Source organism: Pleurodeles waltl, chromosome 6 (assembly GCF_031143425.1).
Source record: "Pleurodeles waltl isolate 20211129_DDA chromosome 6, aPleWal1.hap1.20221129, whole genome shotgun sequence".
In the NCBI taxonomy this organism is placed as follows: Eukaryota; Metazoa; Chordata; class Amphibia; order Caudata; family Salamandridae; genus Pleurodeles; species Pleurodeles waltl.
In genome coordinates, this window is record NC_090445.1 from 190,772,960 (window position 1) to 190,794,534 (window position 21,575).

The window sequence follows — 21,575 nt, forward strand, 5'->3', positions numbered from 1 at the left end:
TTCTAGTGGAGATTAACTTGTGCCTTCCAAAAAAAGATAGTGAGGCTGAGATTTTTATAAGCTGCTGCAGCATCGTTCTGATGATAGGTAAGGAATGTTCTCAGCTTGGATAAGCTGCAGAGGGCAGAATCATGTTTCCACTTTATTACAGGATGCTCCTATCAAGGTGGGTCCTAATAGGATGACGTTGATGGAGGAGAAAAGTGGGACCTGAGTGATTTGACCCTGTACCTGGGAAATCAGATGCCTTTAAAATTCCCAGAATGCTTTCTGGGGCAAGGACAGACAGTAGGTTGACCCCACAGTCCAGATGAGTGGTGACTGCAAAAAGGGTAGAATGTAGGAAGATTGGTGTGATAGAATTAAATGTGTGGGGGCTGAGGTCCCCTAAACGCTTCAAAAGCTCCTGCACAAGGAGAAAGAACTGTGAATGAGCAGATGGCTTTTGGAGTAGAGAGGAAAAAGAGCTCTGGTGCAGACCCTAAACATGAGGACTAGTGAATATGCCTGTGTGTGGCTTGCATGTCAAACTTTCACTGGACTCCCTCCAGAATTGGTGGCATTAGTCCCCCTGAATCTACTCCAAGCCAAGTGGGAAGTAGACCTACTAATGTACCCTGAGCTAGCCCTGCTGGACTGACCTTGAGCGAATAGGCAATGATAACTCTTGCTGCTGAGTACAGGCACTCAAGACGAGGGTGTGAGCCTGGGTAACTGGATATTGCTGCCTGACTGACTATGAGCACTTCTTTTATTTGAGTGTTGCTCTGTGACGGGAGATCAATAGTGCTGTGAAACAGTGGAGGTACAGAGAATTGTTTCATACCTTTCTACTTTCTCGAGGAAAACTTGACAGGGAGTGACTAGATAGAATGTGCTCTGTGGGCGAATTGATTAATGGATTAAAAGAGGGATGCTAAATTGAAAGTACATAGAAAGTAGACTTGTAGTGTGATAAACAGATGGAAACACGTTAATGTGATCTAATGAGGAATATTGAGTTGTGGAGTGCTTTGATTTTTTCGTAGTTTTTTAGTGTGATATTGCATGTTACTTTACAATATTGACTTTTAATCCTCATCCTGTCGTTAGCGATGTAAATGTTTAATTTACGATTGCCATGCCTATGCCAGCAAAATAAATTAAAAGAATGATGACTGCAAGGTGATTTACAAAATATATTCTAATCTGACATTGGTAACAGAGCGCCTTTTGGATAAAGTAAAGCATAATCACACTTTTAAAAAAGTTTTACTTTTTCATCACAGAAAATCTTTTTTCCTAGTTGAGAAACCCCTTCCACTACTTTCAAAACCATCACTTTTAAAGATGTTCCCCTCCAGTTCTCTGTAAATTAATCAATTTACTCTGGCAGGACTGAATATGTAAGCTTTTCTATTGGCGGAATCTCCAAATAGTTGCTCAGTACTCACAGATTTAGTAGTATGAGTAATTTCTAATTGTGGACCCATCTGGAAATGTCCCAATCTCCTGGCTTTCACCAGGACAGTATGTTTGGGGTACAAAGCAATTCCAACATTTTGGTGGAATTTCCAGATGCAAAATTTCCATAGCAGTTGAACGAGTAATGCTTCGATATTACATTTGTTTGTATTCATAAGTTGGGCCTAGTTTCGTTTTTCCTTATGAAAGGAATGTTTGGTGGCTTCAATTCGCCTCCTAATGTCTCTCCATCATAAAAACACTCAACTAATTTGCCACATATGGAAAATCAATTGACCGGCATCGCAAAGGAGAGGTTAAGGATTACATGGCCAATGGAGCTGCCTCTTTTATCTTTTGTAGGGGAGTTCTTCACTTCCTAGCTCTTTGAAGTGAAGAAAATAAGACAGTGGACGTTCACATGCCATTGCTACCAGGCATGTGGAAAAATCATCCATCCGAACAAGAAATGACACCACTGGTTTCACGCCAAAACTGCCTTCATTTAATGGCAACCCTGTCTCCACCCACCCATGCCCCACCTGTACCCAGCACCAGGACTCCTCCGTCGCTACTTCATCACGACTTTCCTCACCTTTAATGCTTGTTGCATCTTCCAGCCCTGCTGCCGCGTCTCACTTCACACCAATGAAGGTGTATTCTCCTGCACCACCTGCCATTTCACATGCAGCCTCCTGCACCCATTTCACTCCCCTCTCATCTCACACACCCAACACACTCAACAGACACCTGACCCAAACTACACCTTACCCCTCCCTGTCCTGCATACACCTGAACAGGTGCTCTTTCACTAGACACGCCACTAAAATGTGTGATCTGCTATTCGTCTGCTCGCTGGACCTGCTCTTTCTAACTGAAAACCTGCTGACTCCCTTGACAGCCCCCCTCATCCCCACAGAAATCCATCCCCTCCAGATACAAGGACAAATAGACCCGGAGACAAAATTGCTATCTTCTTCAAATAATTCTTCCAGTGCTCCACCACCTAAAAAGGCACCACTAGCAAAATGGAATACTTAACCTTCAAATTCCTAATCATCTCCAACTACACCCTGAGTGGCACCATTGTGTACCCCTCCATCCCCCAGCACACGCACTAGCATTGCAGACTTTGATGTCCCCCTTATGCTCAACATCAGTGCCTTCATCCTCCACATCGACCTCAACTACCACCTGGAGGACCTAATTTACCCAACATGACCAGGACCTGTTCAACCTTAAACTCACACGATGAGTGTTAGGCCCTTCATATGCCACCAGACACCATCTGAACCCTATCTTCACTGGCTTAAGCAACAGCACAGTAGACAACCCATCACCGATCACTTAGTCAAACCACGCCCTAATCAACTTCAGCATACCCATACCAAACAACTGCAGAAACTCCATTGTCAAATCTTGATGTTGGGACTAGAACAAGATATCAAAAGCATCTTGCTCTTTCAACATTCTACACTACTGGCCTCAACACAACAACAACCTCCTCGAATCCATCTCCACCTTCAATGCCTGGATAACTGTCTGTGTAAATGCACTGGCAACTCTCAAAGCCAATAAAGCCACAAGAACTAGACCACAAGCAAGCTGGTACACTAGAGCTCATGCTCATCAAATTCCACTGTAACTTGATTTCAGATGGGGACAAAGTCAGTCCAACACCAAGAAAAGCACCTACAAATCTACCCTCAGATGCTACCATCAGCAAATGAGAGCCACCAAACTCTCTGTGCTAACTGACCACATCCAAAGCCAAAGCTGTGCCACGGAAATCTTCACAATAGTAAAATACTTAATCTCTGCAATAGGAAGTTCAACAAACCTAACCCCGTCTCAGGATCTCTGCACCATACTTGTCTCTATTCTTCAGCAGTAAGATCACCAGCACCTATGACAAATTTAAGCCTCAACAGGACCCTTCTGCCCTTTCAGCCCTCCAGTCCATCACAACCAACAACTAGAGGATCATCCTGACCACCTAGCCCACCATCACCACTCAAAAAAAGCAACAACCATGCAGTCCACACACTCCAGAGTTCCCTTGGACTCCTGCCCTCACAATATCTTCATCAAAGGACATGACCCCATTAGAGTAGCCATTACCCCAAACATTAGCCAACTAACAGCCTACCCCCCTGCTGTCTTATCCTGAAAAAGCCATGGAAAATATGATATCAAAATGCCTTGCCACATATCTAAACAACAGTCACCTCCTTAACACTCATACCTTTGGGGTATTAGATTGTAATGGCCCTGCACTGGCTACCACCCACTAAGCAAGTAACCCCACCAACTAGTATTTTCAATCAATTATGTACATTTGATTGAAGAGAAAATTATTAAACCATTCTCAACTAATAATCATGAGATTACAAATTGTATTAATTTGTTATGCTTTGAAAGTGTAAAATCAGTATTTTAACATAATATTGTTACTATCATTGATATTTAATAAAAACTAAATTGTTTTATAGAGGGTATTATGAAAATGTAATTCCACAACGAGTACCTTCTTAGTGTTCATACAATTATTCATATGTCATAACACAATGGCTGTGTTATTTTGGCTTATATTCTTTGGATAATGAATCTCATCTACTTAGTGATTCTTAAAATTAACCATGAATACATACAGCCAAGGTGCTTTGTGGTAATGAGCTGCTTCTTCAGGGCTGTAATAAAAGCATACAATTCATAAACAATAACTAGTCTACAAATAAACACCCAGACCCCAAAATAGTCGTATTACCTCCTATTATTAACATATTAACAATTTATATTTAATACAATTATAAGGATTCAAATAAAATCAAATAAATCATAAATACTAAAACTCCATATTTGCTAATATAATTTTATACACTGTATTCTCTGCGCAAAGTTATTTTTCCATGGAGGAATCCTATTCTGTCTGTTCATATATATATATATATATAGATATATATATATATATATACTGTAAGATCCTGAAACTTATCTGAGCTTCCATCATTCTTACTTTTGAATCTTTCTTTCTTTCTTTCTTTCTTTCTTTCTTTCTTTCTTTCTTTCTTTCTTTCTTTCTTCTTGCTTTGAAGCTGTGGTGCCGGGTTCAAGTCCAGAGTCAGCTCAATTTTCTTTGATTCTGAGCAAATCACTTAGGCCCAGATTTACGAGAGATTCATGCAATGATGTGCAGCTTCTAAAGTTGCCTCACTGTGTTGCATGAAAGGGAGAGAGCAGAATGGCACCATTTGCATAAGGAAAACCAAATCTGGTAGTCAAGCTTTCTCCTACATCACTCCTAAAACATGGAATGGCTTGCCTCTACACATAAGAATGTCCTCACTTCTTGAATTCCGAAAGAAGCTGAAGATCTGGCTTTTCGAGTAGTTCCATTAGGCCCTAGGTGTGCCTACACTTATACCTGCACAGTGCCAGGATACCCTTCAGGGTGATAGCGCGCTCTACAAATCTACATAATATAACATAACATAACAAACATAACATAACATAACATAACACAACACCTTATCTACTAAAATATGGCATTCTTTTCCTCTCTTTCTGGTGCACTTTAGGCTGGGTGCAAGGGTGTAAAGAATTGTTTTATACTGCAAGGTAAGCCTTCTAGTACAAAAACTATCCTTTTAACACTTGTCCTACATTGAGTGCGTGCTGTTCAATGCAGCACGCATGCAAAGTGGGAAAAAAGGAGGACATATGAAAACGTTTTTCCTTGTTACACCTGGCTCATGGACGCATACGATTTTGGCACACATCCCTTTCTACGAATGTTTGTAGATAGGGAAAACCCCTGGGTGGTTGCATGAGAATGTCCATATACACCCCCTTGATGCACAATAATGCAAAGCAACATATATTGCATCTTTGTGTTTCTTTGGGAAACTGGACAACACATCCTGATTTCGTAAAATATAGTAAAAAACAGCATAACACTTTGGTGGCCATTATGAGCTTGGTGGTCAGGTTACCGCCATGCTGGCTATGGCGGTAGTACCGTCGCCGGGCCGGCGGTAATGACTGCAAAATAATGACCCTGGTGGTGATGCCTCCCATAGACAGCCAATGTACCACAACCACTGAACACGGTGGTAGCCCTCTTCAGGCAGGTGGAAGACAAGGATCCGCCCACCATATTATGACATAGCACACCACCAGGATTTCTTGGACAGTAGCAATGACACCAAAAGCTTGGCGGAAACACATCATATAAAAGGAGACACTCACCTCCAGGGACACACAGGAGTTGGTGGCCGCCATGGAACCAGAGCTGCAAGTGTTCCCGGTGCTGTACTACGCCATGGTAGTCCAGGAGCACCAACGCTGAGGAAGATGACGATGGTAGAGTACAGCCACCTCGCACACAAGGGAGGGAGGGGAGAGTGACACACATGCACAACACACACCAAACACACATGCCACACACCCAGGACAACCAGCAGAGTAAATCAACACCAGCATAACCCAGAAGTAAGCAGGACACATACCTTTGGTCCGACCACTGTATTCCGGTGGTAATAGTGACCACATGAAATAACCATATGCACAAAGGGCCACTCCAATGTTCAGTTCAACCCACAGGGCAACATCCAAGGCCCAACTTGACTCCTGACACCCTGGGCACTCCACTGGGTAGGGCATCATGTGTGGAACAGGAAGGCACCTCAGGGGGAAGGTGGGGGTGGGAGTGGTGGGGGGTGTTTTTTTTTGGTGGGGGGGGGTCCTTGGGTTTGGGGGGGTGGGACTTGACCCTTCTGTTTAGGGGCAGAGGAGGGGGTTTGGGGGGGAACAGAGTGCCACTCTTGGGCCCCTTAGTGGCAATTGCAGTATCGGGAGACCTTTCTTTTACAGGCAGGACGGTGTGGGGGTCACGGAAGAGGTCAAGCTGAGAAAGGAAAAGCTTCTTAGGACTAGTGGGGTGGAGTGTGGGAGGAGGAATAGGAGTGGAGGTATAGGGAGTGGTTGTAGGAGGAGGAGGTGTGCTGGACTTGGGTGCAGGTGCATGGACAGTGTGCGTGAGTGAGGTGCATGGCTGTTGGGGGTCTGAGTGCAAGCGTGTGGATGGATGTTGTGGTGGTGTCTGCAAGTGAGGTGGGTGTGCTGCATGAGGTGGTGATGGTGGTGACTGCCATGTGGTGTGTGGGGTGCATGTCTGCCGGTCTGCTGTTGTGGTGACTGTGGGCAAGGCTGTGCAGGTGGCAGGATCTGGGACTGTTGATATTGTGCATGCAGGTGTGAGTGCTGATGTGACTGTGAGGGGGAGGAGGGGAGGGAGACAGCGGAGGCAGTGGCTGCTGTTGGGTGTGCAACTATGTTGGCTGTGTGTGTTCTTGTGGACTGATGTGTGCTGCCTGTGTTTGTCTTTGTGAGTCTTGACTGTTGCTTTGGATACATGCTTGTCAGAATGTGTGCGTGGGATGGGTTGGGGAGAGGAGACTGGGACTGGGCAGAGGTAGTTGAAAGGGGGACGGAAGAAACAGGGACACTGGCTGACATCAGAGAGAAGGCTAGAGCCTGAAACGATCTCTGTAGGGGCCGCCAAGCCACCGTGAATACCCTCCAGGAAGGCATTGCATTGCTGCATCTGGGATGCCAGCCCCTGGATGGCATTCACTATGATTGACTACCCTACAGAGATGGATCTCAGGAGGTCAATAGCCTCCTCACTGAGGGCTGCAGGGCTGACTGGGGCAGAGCCTGAAGTGCCTGGGGCGAAGGAGATGCCCACCCTCCTGGGTGAGCCGGCACGAGCAACTGGGAGGGAGGTGCTGGTACGGGGGTGGTGGAAGAAGATGTAGCTGGGGTGGTCCCAGAGGGGTCTGCCACCACCAAGGAGCTTCCATTGGAGGAATCAGAGTCAGTTGTTTCAGCTCCAGTCCCCCCGTGGTGCCCCCCCCCTCCGTCCCACTGGTCCCCTCAGCATCGGTGGACACTGGGTCACGTGGGGTGCTGCTCCCTCACTCGCCGGTGCCCCTGCTCCTTCGCCAGATGATGCTAATGTACACATGGACAGGATGACAAAAGGAGAGGGGTGGGGAGAAAGGGAGCACAGCGGCAATCACAACCAACAGCACAGATGGCATAACCATCACAATCACCCCCTGGGACAAAGATTGGGCAGTATGGACCACAGTGATCAACCATTGCCTAGGCACTACAGCAGCTAGGAACCCATACACTACCATTTGCACACCTACTGGAAACAACTAAGCCCTGTCAGCCATGGCAAGGTAGCTACTTAGCAATACTACGAATGCATACCACCCTACATAGCTAATCAGGACCATGCAGGAAAGTCAACACCTGCATATGGGGGCATCCACTGACTAGAAACCTGCACTCAAACCCCATGCCAGCCAAAAACTGATGAATGCCACACACACTGGACTCACCCCCTTGTGGCTGCTGTGTTGCCCTCAAGCGCCCATCCAGCTCTGGGTAGGCCACCGCCAGTATTCAGGCCAATAGAGGGGTTAGGATCTGACAGGCACCTCTTCTTCGTTGGGAGGCCGTCCCCAGCTGGGCCTTCGCGGTCTTCCGGGCCCAGCGTTTCAGGTCCTCCCACCGTTTCCTGTAGTAGGTGCTCCACCGGCAATGGACCACCAGTGTCCGCATGTCCTTGGCGATGGCAAGCCACAACCCCTTCTTCTGATGGGTGCTGACCTGGAGAGGAAACAGACAGAAGGACACCATAAACCATCCAATCCAGCCTGTCACACATATGGCCTACATTCTGCACTTGCCCCTCATGTAGTACATACATGACCCGTACCTCTGCATTGACATTGCCTGCAGCCATACCCCCATCGACACACTGCTAGCACACACATCCATTTTCATGCAGCCATGTCGCATGCAACGTACCCATGTTGTACTCACCTGTTGGTCTGGAGGTCCATACAACTGCCCATTCGGGGGTAGGACCCCATCCTTGAGCTTCCCCAAGTCCTCCAACATGAAGGCTAGGGCCTTTCCCCTGTTGCATGGGCCATGGCAGGTTCCAGACACAGGTCACAGAAGCACACTCATTGGAGATGTCATCCAGTGGATAGTCAGGAATCAAGTGAAGCTGTAGAAAGGAAATGGCGGTCACATCCGGGGCGGTGCACACCGTCACCGCCGGCGTTGATCATCATTGGTTCCTATACTCCATAGAGCCCCATGTTATCCAATGATTAATTGCACAGCAGTGCAGACCGCCTTTCGCCATGACGCCTAACACCGGCGGAGTGAGGTTACTTCCACCTGTCCCTGCATACAGGACAGGCGGTTGCCATTTTCTACTGCTAGTGCTCATGTTTAGATTCTGTCTGTGCGTCATTGGTGTTGATTGTACACACCTAGAAAATTTTGGTGTCCAAATCACATATATGCACTCTGTACTCTGATGTTGTGTGTCCACGCATGCTGTTGTCACATCCATATTCCTTTTGGCCCACTTAGACACCAACCACTGCGGAGGAATAGGAGGAGGAGGCATGCACCCGTGTACAGACCCCTTGTGGACATGGCTACATTGGAGGCCCGCCACATCCTACTCACCTATCGTCTGGACAGGGCCACAATCACAGAGCTGCGTGCACAATTGGAGCCTGATCTGATACCTGCAATCCGTTGTACCACTGCAATTCCCCCCTTTGTGCAGGTCCTGCCAGTGCTCCATTTCCTGGAAACTGGTTCATTCCAGGTGACTGTGGGCTTGGCTGCAGGAATGTCACAGCCAATGTTCTCGATTGTGCTTGGAAGGGTTTTGACTGCCTTGCTGAAACACATGTGCAGCAACATCGCATTCCCCCAGGTTGATGAATTGCCCACTGTGAAGGCTGAATTCCATACAATGGGGCACATACCACATATGATTGGGGACATTGACCGCACCCATATTACCTTAGTCCTCCCCAGGGGCAATGAACAGGTGTACAAGAATAGGAAGAGTTTCCACTCACTCAATGTCCAGATTGTGTGCCTTGCTCACCAGTACATCTCCCATGTCACTGCCAAGTATCCTGGATTTGTTCATGATGCCTATGTCTTGAGGAATAGCAGCATCCCACAGGTGATAGTATGACTAAAGAGGCACAGAGTGTGGCTTATAGATGAGCATGAGTCCCCACCCAATGTATGTCAGTGTATGCCTACTGGAGTCATACCCCATGCCAATGTGCTTGGTTAATGTGTGTCCCTCACTTCTTGCAGGTGACTCCGGCTACCCAAACCTGTCCTGGCTGTGGATCCCTGTCAGGAATCCGAGAACAGGGGCTGAGAATCTGTAGAATGATGCTCATGGGCGTACCAAGGGGATTGTGGAACGAACCTACGGTCCCCTGAAAGTCAGGTTCAGGTGCCTCCATCTGACAGATGGATCCCTCTGCTACTCCCCTGAGAAGGTCTGCCAGATTGTGGTGGTGTGCTGTATGCTGCACAATTTGGCCCTCCGGCGCCATGTGCTCTATCTGCGGGGGGGGGGTGACAATGCAGCTGTGGCAGCAGTGGACACTGAGGATAGTGAGGAGGAGGAAGAGGAGGAAGATGTGGACAATAGAACACAGATCATTCAGCAGTACTTCCAATGAAACTCAGGTGAGACTGTTGATCCATACATGTCTACATTTGATTTATGTGCTTTGTGGGTGTAGTATTATGCCAGTCACTACCTTTGCATCCCAATTGATTGTCTCCTACGCCTTCCCTTATTGCAGATGTTGGTGTGGTTACAACAGTGAACTGAAGTGATGACTACAGACTGCTAAGACACATTTGTTGGATGGCTACACACATTACAGGACATTTGCACAGGATAGAACAGTTCAATGCTTTGCACATTTCTTTCTGATAAAGCACTATTACTCAAGTTGTGTTCAAGGGTGTTTATTTGACAACAAGAAACAATGGGAAGTGCAATAGATGGGGGAGATGGTTGAGGAAAAGTTCAGAGTATTGGCCCAGTCTGTTTGTGGCACAGGTCCAGTGTCCATGGGGCCGTAGGAAGAGGAGCAATGGCAGTCCAAAGTGAACAGAGTGACTCAGTGGGACACAAGGGGGACATTCGGGAGGGCTCATTTCCTGGCGGTGGTCTTGGTCTTGGCAGCAGTCTCTTGTGACTTTCTAGGTCACAGGGAATGCTTGTGGGGTGGTTAACCGTCTGCAGGGGGCGGGGTGCTGGTGGCCTGCGGGTCCTGTGGCAGGTCCTCTTGTCCACTAGCTGCAGCTGATGTTGATGCCTGTTGGGAGGACTGGCTAGTGAAAGTGGGCCGCTCGTGTGCTCGGTTCTCCCGCATGGTGTTGGCATTGTCATTCCGTCCCCCTACAAGGGAGGCCATGTTGGCATTTAGGGACTGCAACTGCTGCATGACCTCCGGCTAGTTCTCCTGCATGATGGTGATCACCTGGCCCATCCTGTCCTGGGTTTGTTGGTTTGCTCCCAGGGCATCTGTGAGTGCCTCCTGGGCAGTCGGTTCCCTGGGCCTGTCCTTCTCCTGGTGCACAGCTGCCCTCCAAGTGTCCCTGGCCCCCTCTGCCTGTGTCCCCAGAACCGTGTGTCCATTCCCATTGACACCAGGACCTTCATCGTTTTGCCTGTGTGGTCTAGACTCGGACCCCTGTACAGGTGGGCACACCAGTGATTGATGTATCCTGGGGACAAAGTTTTGGGGGCGTTGGCTGGCAGCTGCGGTTTTTTAGTCTGGGGGCGGCCTGTGGTGGACTGGGTGTGGGATGTTGTGTCCGACTGACCAGTGGTCCCAGATGGGCCAGGGAGTTCCTCCAGATCCAGACCTCCTGAGTTGCTGTCATCACTAAGGGCATCTTCTGGTGGGGCACTGGGTTGCCGTGGCACCTCCTCGACGCTGACATTGGCTGGGGCACCTCTGGGGATGAAAGTGATGTGTTAAGGTGAATTTCTGTGACATTTTCCACATTTCCAGCTTTCACAGTTATATTGGTGTTGTCCTTCCACCTTTGGTGGTGTGTGGTGATGTATTGTGGGATTGGTAGTTCCCCATGCTGTTCATGCATTGGTAGTGGGTGTGCATGCAGAGCTGGGAGGGATGTACTTGCAGAGGGCATGGCCTGCAGGGCTAAACATTTAGATATGGTTAATGGGGTGGTGCACCGTGTGGGATGGAGTGGGGTTAAGGGAGTCAGGGTGAGGGGGTGAGTTGGCATGCAGGATTGGGTTGGTGGTAGGTTGTTATTGTTGACTCACCAGTGTCCAGTCCCCCTGCTACTCCAGTGAGTCCCTCAGGATGCCGGATTGCTAAGACCTGCTCCTCCCATGCTGTGAGTTGTGAGAGAGGAGGTGGGGGTCCACCGCCAGTCCTCTGGATGGCGAGCTGGTGCCTTGCTGCAATTGAACACACCTTCCCCCGTAGGTCGTTCCACCACTTCCTTATGTTGTCCCTTGTATGTGGATGTTTTCCCACCCTGTCCACGATCCTCCGCCATAGCTCCATCTTCCTGGCAATGGATATCTTCTGTACCTGTGCTCCAAACAGCTGTGGCTCTACCCTGACTATTTCCTCAACCATGACCTGCAACTTCTCATCGGTGAAACGGGGGTGCCTTTGTGGGGACATGGGTGTTGTGTGGTGTGTGTGTTGTGCAGAGGATGTTGAGTAATGTGGTGGGGTGTGGGGTGTGTGACCGATGAATGGGTAGTTGTGGTGTGTGTGTAAAGTTGTCTCTGTGATTTGCATGGCTAGCTGTTGCGGTCTTTTCGTGTTTGCAAAGGAGTGTGGGTAGTGTGGGTGTGTATTTTATAGTGCTGTTGATGGGTGTGTGGGGTGTGTGTATCTGTGTCAGGTGTGGAATTTTTGTCTTGGCCAATGTTGTCTTATATTATTTTTGTGTAGCCATTTCAGCTGCGGCGGTGTTCACCGGCAATGGTTTACTGCCGTTAACTGTCCACTGTGGTGATTGGTGGGTCATTATTTGGACGGCGTTGTTTTATTGGCGTAATGGTATGGATGGTAGTCCCGACAGTTTATCATGTTCAGTGGGTCTGAAGGATTCGTGGTTGTGACAGTTTTCTGTCGGTTTTGCGCGTATGTGTCATAATCTGGCAGACGGATGTTCGCCTCCGAGATGGTATGTTGGCGGCAGTCATCGCAGCAGTATTCGGATTTTACTGCCAGTGTCATAATGAGGGCCTTAGTGTCAGGTTTGCGCTAATGCAAACCCAACACAAAGTGTTTCAAAATCTGGGGCCTAATGTCCCCATGCTTAGAAACAAAATAAATTAATTTGACTTTTGATAAAATAATCTGGTGCATGTAAAGTGCTCTAATGCCTCTGGGTCACGTTTGTGCTATATAAAAACTGCATAAAAATCAAGCACGGACAGAAAGTAAACCAGGTCTGGAAACCAGTTGATTATTCTTGCTTCTTCTCCTAATGCTGAACAGCATATGACTATGTTGACGGTCTAAGAGTGGGATAAGGGTTGTAATGTACACCTCTGTGTGTCACGCAGAGTGGTCTAGTTGATGCACCCACCTGCGTCGGTCTGTTGATTTAACCCAGCGCAGTATGCGCTCAAGGAATTAAAAGCATGAGGGTGTGGCTAAAGAGCTAATCGCGCACCAGCACATATAAGAGCTTGGTGTACATAGTATTATTTTATGTGTGCATGCCACATGTTTTATTTGTATTTCTCACTTTTCTAGGGCGCAGAAGACCAGAAGTTATGAAAGCACTGTTGGCCAGGACCTCCAAGGCTGACACGCCACTGGTGATGAGGCCATTACTTGACTCGCACCTCGTCCATCCCCCTTCCTCCACACACCAGTTTAGATGTTGTCCATATGCTGGACAGACAGTACAACGTAGTCCTAATGGATGATTGCACTAAATACCAAGAAGTAAAAATAAGCACTGGGCTGCCTTTCCAGAGCCAGGTTCGCCGATTATCTCCAGTCATGGGGCGCCCATCACTGCAAGATAACACCATGCTGGCCACAAGCCAATGGAGAAATCAGACAATTTATGTGCATCTTAAACAAAGTGATCTGCATCGTCCATGCAGACCAGCTGCCAATGGAAAGAGCCATGTAGGGTTTTCTTTGTGAGTACAGACAGACCCCACATTTCACCATGGGTAAAGCACCCGGACATGCAAGTATAGGATGAGTGGTGACAGGCACTAAGTGGACACCAGACCTCATCAAGGACAATCAAGTCTTTTGCTGACAGAAAGACTCAATCGAGCCAGCACCAGTAGGTGAGCCAGATCCTCAACCATCCGCCTCAGTGATCTGGTCTTGTAAATGACAGATGTCTAGGAAGCAATTTCAGACTTCCATTCAAAAGTCGCCCCTGTGTGATAACCAAGAGAAGAGGCACCATGGTCACTGCTTGTTGCCGGGAAGAGGAAATCACCCGCAACATCTTGTTTTCTAAAAAAGCCTGGGGTGCTGCTGGAGAAGGGGGTCCAAGTTCATGCTTGCTCCTCGGACTTGCCCTCAACTGATTACTGGGCAACCCCTTCTCTCCCCATACACACCCCAGCTATAAACTCTGGCAGCCTGGACACAGCAAGACATAGTTTTTGCACCACAGAAGGTCCAGCAAAGGACGATTCTACATCACCACCCACCACCCCAATCTCATCAGTCTGGAGTGAGCACTTGAGATACCACCTGTGGGACAACCCATAACCTTCTACTCGGATGTAGAATTTCCTTGTGTGAAACACTTGCCCAATAGCAATCTGTTCCTGGAAGTCTAACTAAGGTCCAGTCGACTTTCTGGCAAAATGTGTCTAATTTATGGGAAGGGCATATGTTCATAATAATGTTAGGATGTGCATGGTTTGTAATTTTACACTGTTTGTTTTGTTGATGTTGGGGGGGAATGTAATGTACCACCTCCATGTGTTACAAAGAGCGGTATAGTTGATACATCAGCCTGCGGCAGTCTATTAGTTTAACCCAGCGCGGTACGAACTTGGGGAATAAAAAAAAGCATGAGGGTGTGGTCATAGAGTTAGTCACATGCAGTATTATCAGATTGGGCTATTTCCTGCACAAATGGGTGGTATTTTTCTCATTTGTGTGAGAAAAAACTCAATTGGCGGGTGCCTATTTTTTTGGCATATATTAGCCCATTGTGCTAATTTTTTTAAGCTGGGGCGGCGCCTCACTGCTGCAGTTGATTTTACTTGAGCTGCCTGGCTCGTTATTAGTAAAGTGGCACTGGCATTTATCATGGCAGCTTTACTCTGATGTCGCTGTGCACACAAATCACATGATGCTGGCCCAGCATTCACAGGCAGTGTTGACAGCAAGGAGGAGGACTCAGTCCATTGAAATGACAACTCACTGCTACATGTGTGCAGCCATTTTAGTAACACCTCAGCTGATGTTTGGGTCAGAGGACCTTAAATCTAGTACCATGTGAAAGTGCCACCAATGACAACCCTGGCATATTAAATATATTGGCTAGCCTTCGGCCCACTCTTTTGCTCATCCTCTTCAAGTTTCCAGAGGCGTGGAACACCCTCACCTCCTTGTGATGCTGGTAGACAGTGCGGTATTGCTCTACAGTGCCAGTGAGTGACTAACGATGAGTAGTGAGTGTAGTGGCAGGCAGTGCCTAGCAGCCATAGCCAGCCCAGCGTCCAAGCCAGCCTGACTCTAGAAAGCCCTACTCCTGAGCCCCTCTCCTGAGCTTGTCTTCTGAGCCCAGCAGCAATAAGACCTCACAGCTCTGGGAACTGGGGCTCAAACAGCGTCTCTTGAGACCAGAGAAGGGTGGCAGTATGGAGAAATGAGACACTGAGGATCTGGGACTCCAGCAGGTAAGATCACACCTCACCCCCCAGTGCGTGTGAGTGCAAGGCGCATCACTCCGGGACGTTCTTATAAAAACAGTGACCCTGTGTAATGTGATTGAGGCACATGTAAAGCACTTAATTATCTTCAGGTACAGTTTGCACTATAGAAAAATTGCAGACAAAATGCATAAAGGTAAAAACAAAACATTAACATAAGGAAACAGAAATAGAAACCCATTTCCTGTATGATTATCACAAAGTGAAACCAAAGAATCTGCATAAATTGCATCTTCCATGCTTAAATTGTGTGATCTTAGGCAAGTATTTTATTCAACAAAACTATTTTCTTCATAATTGGGAATGGAAGCACTATTTGGGCCACATACAGGGTTCACATGACAATTGCCTTCCCTCTTGGTTTACTAATGGCACTATCACCAATGTGGGAACAAGGGCAGGAATTGTTCTAAGTTAATGTTTAAAAACGATCACTTTCAATATGCACTCCTATAATAAGACATATTAATATCAAAGCTTCTACATGTTAAAGAAATGCACTTTTTTAAAATTTAAAACACCTTATCATATTCTAACATGTTTGTGGCATCACTTACCTGGCTGTTCATTTCAGGACATGGCTCGTACTGGGGATCTTCGAGCCAGGGCCCACCCTTGACTTGGATTTCCCTAGTAGTTTTTTGGATTGCCCACCTCAATTATACAATGCACATGCTGAGAGCTTAAGTATTTTAAGGCACTGTCATTTGTGCTAGTGAGATCATTAGCAAGTACGAGAGCACCTTGAAATCCATGTGCTGAGGATATCCACTGTACAAATAAGTTTCACTTGCATTGTGTACACATTGTATGCATGCACTGTAAGGCATGTAAGGCACTAAATGGAAATGTCACCTTTTAAAGTGCACTAGAGGTAAGCATGGATGAAATACATTTAAAATGTGACCCATTGTCGCTCTGGACCTGCAGTGCAACTCTGTAATACAACATTAACAAGTCCAGTGTTTTATGGTGTTAAACTGAGTGGCACGTTTGCATGGGAACGCAATCAGATATCCAGAATAAGTATCCACCACCGTGCCAGTGTATTGACACCTGCCTCTATTTGGTAGTGGCCCGATGTAATCAATTTGCCTTATCTACCCTGGCAACTTCCCTCTCCCTGACAGTTTACAGGACAGATTTATGTTATGTATGTTGACAAATAGGACACTAAATGATAACTGTTTTAATCACAACTAGTGGAATGTGCATCCCTCCAATCTCTGCCCACCTGTTAGTGGCCTTCTCTCCCAGTTGTCCGCATTTTAGTGGGCCCACTTAGCCATCCCTAACAAATCAGAATCCTGTGTTGCCACTTCTGCCTCTGAGATTTTGGCTTTGTCGTCTGCAAGGAAATTAAACCATTGTTGTAGTGAGTTACTGGGACAGTGAGCATCTACATGATATACAGTAATGGTTCTTTGCTCTAGCATTTCCCAATTTTTTCTGCCACAACTCTTTGCCCCACACCTCCTTGGAATGTATTTGCCAGTTGTGTGCATGCCACGTGAGAATCCAGGTGACCAACCCATTGGCAGTAGACCAAGAAGCAGTATAAATGTGACATTTCCCAGGTTATTCTTGTTTTAAAGCTTGATATACAGCGTACAATTCTGCGTACTGACTACTCTTCACTTCTCCTCTAGTAGAAAGTAGCTTCTTAGCTACAGGATTATATGACATGCCTTCCAATGTCTCTTGGTCCCCACATACTTGGCTGAACCATCAGAGAACCATATCCTCAGGGGACAAGGATTCAAATGGCGCACCCCACCTCTCTGGTGGCTCTTTTACCTTGGGCACCTCCTGCAATACCTCATCATCCTGCACGGGAGCCTCTGCCACCGGTTCATGCAGGGCCGCTTTTCCTACTGGTCCCACTCGGGCCCTGTCCTATATGTACCATTTCCACTTAATGACACTTGCTTCCTGTGCATGTCCAATTCGGAGAGTTTTGGGTGAACTCCTGCATTATCGGGATCTCGGGTCTCAGATTTACATTATTCACTATGGTAATTTGCTCAGTATCCACTAGTGCCCAATTACACGCTAGTAACTGTTTCTCAAAGGGAATATATCACTCTTCAGCATCTGGTAACTTTTTGGTATAAAAGCCCAGGGGCACCCTCTTTCTTCCCTGTTTTTGCCAAATACTCCACTTTGCATATTGCCTCTGAACGGTTACATGTAATTAAATGTATTTTTCCTGTACTGGCCATAAGTCTAATGCATGGTGAATCTCCTCCTTTGACAATTCAAACGGACGTTGCTGCTGCTCTCCCCATTCAAACTCATGTTTCTTTTGAGTCACTTTCAACAAAGGAGCCAAAATCTGACTTAAGTGAGGGATATGCTGTCTCCAAAAGCCAAACAATCCAATGAATCTCTGAGTTTCCTTCTTATTACGGGGTGTGGCTGTTAGAAATGGGGTTTTTGGTTGGCAGATAGGTTGCCCTCTGTCCAAGCAAGAACCCTCACTCTAGTCAGGGTAAGTCACACACAATCCAAAATCAGCCTGTGCTCACCCTCCGGTAGCTTGGCACGAGCAGTCAGGCTTAACTTAGAAGGCAATGTGTAAAGCATTTGTGCAATAAATCATACAACACCATAGTATAACACCACAAAAAATACACCACACAGTGTTTAGAAAAATATAGAATATTTATCTGGATAATTGTAGGTCAAAACGATCAAAGTTGCAATACGAATTTGTAAAGATATCACTGAAAAGTGATATTAAGAGTCTTTAAGTCTTTAAAAAGCAATAAAGTGTCTTTCAAGCACAGAGTACCTGGTTTCTGGTGGGAAATCTCCTCAGAGGGCCACAGGAGGAGAGATGCGTGGAAAAAGGGGTGTGTGCGTCGTTTTCCGCTCAGCACACACAGACTTGCGTCGTTCTTTTCCACGCGGGGAAGTCGGGCGTCGTTTTCCGGCGCGCAGACAGTCTCTTTTTGTGGATCGCGAGGATTACCAGATGTCCCGGGTCTGTGCGTGGATTCTCCTGCTTATTTTCCGGCTGCGCGTCGTTCTGCGGGGCTGCGCGTCGAAGTTTCGATCTCACGGTAGGCGTCGCGTCGATTTCTCCTTGGAAGTCAGGCGGCGTTGTCCTTGCGAGGCCGTGCGTTGAAATTTTGGTCTCACGGCAGGCGTCGCGTCGATTTCTCCTTGGAAGTCGGGCGGCGTTGTCCTTGCGAGGCCGTGCGTCAAAGTTTCGCACTCACGGTAGGCGTCGCGTCGATTTCTCCTTGGAAGTCGGGCGGCTTTGTCCTTGCGAGGTTGTGCGTCGAAGTCTCGATCGTCCCGAGGGCGTCGCGTTGATCAGCGTCGGTGTGCGGCGTTTTTCTCGCCGCGAAACAAGCTGTGCGTCGAAATTTTCGGCGCACGGAGCGTCCACGTGAAAGGAAGAAGTCTTTTTGGTCCTGAGACTTCAAGGAACAGGAGGCAAGCTCTATCCAAGCCCTTGGAGAGCACTTTCACAGCCAGACAAGAGTTCAGCAAGGCAGCAGGGCAACAGCAAGACAGCAGTCCTTTGGAGAAAGCAGACAGGTGAGTCCTTTGAGCAGCCAGGCAGTTCTTCTTGGCAGGATGTAGTTTCTGGTTCAGGTTTCTTCTCCAGCAAGTGTCTCATGAGGTAGGGCAGAGGCCCTGTTTTATACTAAGTTGTGCCTTTGAAGTGGGGGTGACTTCAAAGAGTCTCTAAGAAATGCACCAAGTTCCCTTTCAGCTCAATCCTGTCTGCCAGAGTCCCAGTAGGGGGTGTGGCAGTCCTTTGTGTGAGGGCAGGCCCTCCACCCTCCCAGCCCAGGAAGACCCATTCAAAATGCAGATGTATGCAAGTGAGGCTGAGTACCCTGTGTTTGGGGTGTGTCTGAGTGAATGCACAAGGAGCTGTCAACTAAACCTAGCCAGACGTGGATTGAAGGGCACAACAAGATTTTAGTGCAAAGAAATGCTCACTTTCTAAAAGTGGCATTTCTAGAATAGTAATATTAAATCCGACTTCACCAGTCAGCAGGATTTTGTATTACCATTCTGGCCATACTAAATATGACCTTCCTGCTCCTTTCAGATCAGCAGCTGCCACTTCAACAGTGTATGAGGGCAGCCCCAATGTTAGCCTATGAAAGGAGCAGGCCTCACAGTAGTGTAAAAACGAATTTAGGACGTTTACACTACCAGGACATATAACTACACAGGTACATGTCCTGCCTTTTACCTACACAGCACCCTGCTCTAGGGGATACCTAGGGCACACATTAGGGATGACTTATATGTAGAAAAAGGGGAGTTCTAGGCTTGGCAAGTACTTTTAAATGCCAAGTCGAAGTGGCAGTGAAACTGCACACCCAGGCCTTGCAATGGCAGGCCTGAGACAAGGTTAAGGGGCTACTGAGGTGGGTGGCACAACCAGTGCTGCAGGCCCACTAGTAGCATTTAATCTACATGCCCTAGGCACATGTAGTGCACTCTAATAGGGACTTACAGGTAAATTAAATAGTCAATCATGGATAAACCAATCAATAGTACAATTTACACAGAGAGCATATGCACTTTAGCCCTGGTTAGCAGTGGTAAAGTGCTCAGAGGTCAAAAGCCAACAACAACAGGTCAGAAAAAATAGGAGGAAGGAGGCAAAAAGTTTGGGGATGTCCCTGTCAAAAAGCCAGGTCCAACATGACCCCCTACCAGCCTAAAGCCAGGGGAGAACAATCACTATCCTGATGTACTTCCCTGTTTGAGGCGACAGAACAAGGACCCAGGCCCACAACAGCAGGGGCATGCTCCAGTTCTTCGCCTTCCTGACTCCAATTGGATCCCTCTGTCCATACTCTCAGGGCCCACTAAGCCCATCCATGGGGAACCTTTCTCCTTTCCTGCGGATCCCATCTGTGCAGCACCTAGCCTTACATTGCTCACAGATGTATCCCAGGAGCAGGATAGTACCACCGGGACCAACCCAGTGGTGTTGCCCATTCTATCCCCGGGGTGTGACACTTGTCCCCTCCCCAGGGATAACTCTGTCCACCCGGACAGCAAGCCACTGTGGTTACTGACAGTTGTCAGGGATGAGAGCCAGGCCCCAGGCCTCTCACAGCTCTTCCACCACTGTGGCTGTGGGGAGTGGGGGGCGGTAGCCCCAGGTGCTGGGCACCCTTTAACCACTCTCCCTTCCACCAGGTCAGGGATGACAGCCTGAACCGGGTCCTCCCCTCTGGGGCTCTGTACCCTCCCTCCTGGAGCGGTACCCCCAGAGTCCACCATGGTCAGGGTGCTTATAGAAGTCGCCCTGTACCATTCCTCCACCAGTGCAGGGCTGTTAACCTGCAACTGGCCCTCCAACCTGGGGTCTGTACCTTCAGGTTGGACTAGGGTCCGGGGTGAGGCTTCCCTCCCCCTGCCCTCCCTTCTGGGGTCCAGCACCCTCCAACTAGGAGTGGCCTCCTCAGAAGACAATAGGGTAGGGGCACGGTTATCAGTAGCCCCTCTCTCCAGGTCCGGGGGGACACCCTGAACCTGGTCTTCCAGCCCAGGGTCTGTACCCTCAGACTGGATCACTGCCTGGCAAACCAGGACTTTCTGGGAGGCACACCTACCCCCCGCCAGGTCAGAGTTTAACCTCTGCACCTGACCATTCAACTCAGAGTCGCCACCCTGAAGTTGAACAATTGCCTGGCACGCCAGGACTTCCTGGAGGGCACACTGACCCTCCACCAGGTCAGAGTTTAACCTCTGCACCTGACCATTCAACTCAGAGTCACCCTGAAGTTGAACAATTGCCTGGCGCACCAGGACTTTCTGGGAGGCACACCTACCTCCCACCAGGTCAGAGTTTAACCTCTGAGCCTGGTTCCCCAACCCAGGGTCACCACCCTGAGGTTGGGCAATTGCCTGGCACGCCAGGACTTTCTGGGGGGCACACCTACCCCCCACCAGGTCAGAGTTTAACCTCGGAACCCGGTTATCCAACCCAGAGTCAGCACTCTGAGGTTGAACAATTGCCTGGCACGCCAGGACTTTCTGGAGGGCACACTGACCCTCCACCAGGTCAGAGTTTAACCTCTGAACTGGGCCATTCAACTCAGAGTCACCACCCTGAAGTTGAACAATCGCCTGGCACGCCAGGACTTCCTGGGGGGCACACTGACCCTCCACCAGGGCAGGGTTTAACCTCTGAACCTGGTTCTCCAACCTAGGGTCACCATCCTGAGGTTGGACAACTGCCTGGTACACCAGGGCTTTCTGGGGGGCACACCTACCCCCCACCAGGTCAGAGGTTAAC

General features: G+C 48.1%; 1 protein-coding gene across 1 annotated transcript in view; it reads left to right on the forward strand.

The window, feature by feature from the left end:
- The window catches only part of LOC138301512 (sperm axonemal maintenance protein CFAP97D1-like), a 419,805-nt gene that overhangs the window by 211,396 nt on the left and 186,834 nt on the right, over positions 1–21,575 (forward strand). The window lies entirely within an intron of this gene.